The sequence below is a fragment of the Cupressus sempervirens genome, chromosome 10, assembly GCF_028749045.1.
Source record: "Cupressus sempervirens isolate cs-2001-9-10 chromosome 10, ASM2874904v1, whole genome shotgun sequence".
Lineage (NCBI taxonomy): Eukaryota > Viridiplantae > Streptophyta > Pinopsida > Cupressales > Cupressaceae > Cupressus > Cupressus sempervirens.
The window spans coordinates 885,142,341-885,146,168 of NC_143127.1; positions in this window are offsets into that span (position 1 = coordinate 885,142,341).

Genomic DNA, 3,828 nt, shown 5'->3' on the forward strand with positions numbered 1-3,828 from the left:
TATGTGATTTAAAGTTAATTTTTATAATAGAGTAATTTTAATTTTTAATCCATATTGACTTTTATATGTATGTGATCTTCATTCATGTTTAGTTGATGACCAAGGAGCTCAGATAGATTGATGATGCCATGCTCTCGACCATTTCATTTGGCCTTGAGACATCTATGGTACATTATGTTGTGTTTTAATTTTTTTTCCTATTTGATATTATAGCGTATATTGTTGCTAATCTTTCTTTTATCTTGCAAGTACCACCTATCCCAAGGGGACAAAGTGCGAGGGGTGAACTAGCATGCATTGACAAATGAAAGGTAATTAGGTGCTTTCTATTTGATTAAATAATGATGCATTCTTGTAAAATTTTTGTGGTAATCCCATTTAATTATATTCGTTATTGTATATAGGGCGTGGCTACTAGCGATGAGCTTGCACAGATTCTGCGTCATAGACCATTAAGGATTTCCATTCGCACTAAGAGCCCCATTGTATTTATAAGTATCATTTATTTTTTATTATCCCTATCTTCATAAATAAATTCAAAACTAATTTCCGTGATATTAATAACTACTATTTTGTATCTCATAGGAGACTCCTAGTGCACATGAGGTCTGACAGGAGAGTTATGTAGATTTGATAATGCAACCACTCTCTCCTGAGGAGGAGCCTACAATAGTAAGTTGTAGTTTGAATTCATGATTAAATATGTTATAAATTTAGCATTCTATGAATTATAATTTTATAGTTTCAATTTTAGATTCATCTAACAAACGTATTTGAACATATACAACCCACAATCAGAGAGGTACCAACATTGCTGAGGGCATACGAGAGGACTCCTAACCAGCATAGGAGGTCAATGAGAGAGGTATTTATTATGAAATTTTGATAGTATAAATCTTCATTACAAAAAAGATCATTATGCATTTGAGGAATTCAATGTTAGATACAAAGAATCATATAAATTTAGTAGTCTAACTTTGGGTTTTCATTTTTTATTTATGTAAGAGGCATCCGATCCACCTAGTGCAGTGAAGAGGCTGCATTTTGATCATCCACCAGCATCCTAGGATAGTATAGTTTTTGTAGGATGCATCATGAGAAATTTTGAGATGGCATATGGCACATTGTATATAGAAAAATTGATATTATACACATTCTAATGGCATGATCAACCACATTTTGTATATGGATCTATGTATTTTGATATATATTTGAGTACTTTGTCTATGGATACATGATCTTTGATATATATTTGTGTAAAATTTTGTCTATGGATACATGTATTTTGATATATATTTTTGTCATTTATGTGCACAATGATATACATATTAATTTAGTATCTAGTATTGTTCAAATTATTGTGGATCATTTGTATTGTTCATGTTTATGGAATATCATTAATTTTGATTATGTTTTTTTATATTCAATTCAAATGCAATAATTTTTGAATAAAATTTTAACAACCTTTATTATCAAATTTGGATGCAATGTATAATTTGAAGTGCTATCATGACATAAACACACTTGTTAACCTCCTACACAAGGTTCAGATAACCCCAAATTTGATTTTAAACTCCACCTTCAACCTTGAAACTAACTCTTGGCTTCAAATCTAATATAAAAATAGTTAAGGACTCCACTCCTCAACCATGGATTCTACTCCCAACCACCAAGTCATTCATAGATTCATAATCTTTGATAACTAGCACTTCACTTTGTTACTATCCTCATACTACAACTTTTCAATTTCAACATAACTTCAAGATATCTCAACTTAAGAGACTTGATTGGATAGTTCATCGATAGCCCTCACAAGCTCTAATTTATTTTAGGCCTTAGCATCATCGTCCTATAGCATTCAACAGTTCATTGATAGCCCTCACGAGCTTCGAGTTATGACCCTCGAAATATCAACCTCGAAATGCACTTAGAGCACCTTGGAGACTCCTTGGTATGGGGTGGCCGTGGATGATGGATGGTCTCTCTGGCCAAAACAAGGGTGTCACTAAGGTTCACCTGCTCACTCGAAGCTAATGGCACTAACAATTCGATGCCAAGATCAACGGTTTCAAAGTTATGCTATGGTGCACCTATGAACTGAGGCACACTGCGAGTTTTGGCATCAAGCGAGATCACTATGCCGAATCCAAATGGAATGTAATCTCTCAAAAATGAGATAAGTTATTTTAGGTCTCAGCATCACCATCCTGTAGCATTTGACAGTTCATCAATAGCCCTCACGAGCTCCGAGTTATGACTCTCGAAAGATCGACCTCAAAACGCACTTAGAGCACCTTGGAGACTCCTCGGTATAGGGTGGCCATGAATGATGGATAGTCTCTGTGGTCAAAACAAGGGTGTGACTAGGGCTCACCCACCCACCTAGAGCTAATGGCGCTAACGATTCGATGCCAAGATCAATGGTTTCAAAGTTACGTTGTGGTGCACCTATGAACTAAGGCACACTGCAAGTTTTGGCATCAAGCGAGATCGTTGTTCTGAATCCAAAAAAAATGTGATCTCTCAAAAATGAAATAGGTTATTGTAGGCCTCAACATCATTGTCATGTAGCATTTGATAGTTCATCGATAGCCCTCACGAGCTCCGAGTTATGACCCTCAAAACATCAACCTTGAAATGCACTTAGAGCACCTTGGAGACTCCTCGATACGGGGTGGCTGCGGATGATGGATAGTCTCTATGGCTAGAAAAAGGGTGTCACTAGGGTTCACTCACCCACCTAGAGCTAATGGAATTAATGATTTGATGCCAAGATCAGTGGTTTCAAAGTTACGCTGTGGTGCACCTATGAGCTAAGACACACTGCGAGTTTTTGGCATCGAGCAAGATCATTGTGTTGAATTCAAATGGAATGTGATCTCTCAAAAATGAGATAGTTTATTTTATGTCTCAGCATCACTGTCCTGTAGCATTTAATATTTCATCGATAGCCCTCACGAGCTCCGAGTTATGACCCTCGAAAGATCAACCTTGAAATGCACTTAGAGCACCTTGGAGACTCCTTGGTACGGGGTGGCCGCGAATGATGGATGGTCTCCATGATCAAAACAAGGGTGTCACTAGGGTTCACCTACCCACCCATACCTAATGGAACTAAAGATTCGATGCCAAGATCAACGGTTTCAAAGTTACGCTATGGTGCACCTATGAATTGAGGCACACTATGAGTTTTGGCATCGAGCGAGATCGTTGTGCTGAATCCAAATGGAATGTGATCTCTCGAAAATGAGATAGGTAATTTTAGGTCTTAGTATCATTGTCTTGTAGCATTTGACAGTTCATCAATAGCCCTCATGAGCTTTGAGTTATGACCCTTAGAAGATTGACCTCAAAATGCACTTAGAGAACCTTGGAGACTCCTCGGTATGGGGTGGCCGTGGATGATGGATGGTCTCTATGGCTAAAATAAGGGTTTGAACAGGGTTCACCCACCCACCTGGAGCTAATGGCATTAACGATTCGATGCCAAGATCAACAGTTTCAAAGTTACACTGTAGTGCACCTATGAACTGAGGCACACTGCAAGTTTTTTCATCAAGTGAGATCATTGTGCCGAATCCAAATGGAATGTGGTCTCTCAAAAATGAGATAGTCAATTTTAGGTCTCAGCATCACCATCCTATAGCATTCGACAGTTCATCGATAGCCCTTACGAGCTCTGAGTTATGACCCTTGGAAGATCGACCTCGAAACGCACTTAGAGCACCTTGGAGACTCTTCGGTATGAGGTGGCTGCAGATGATGGATGGTCTCCATGGATGGAACAAGGGTGTGACTAGGGTTCACCCACCCACCCAAAGCTAATGG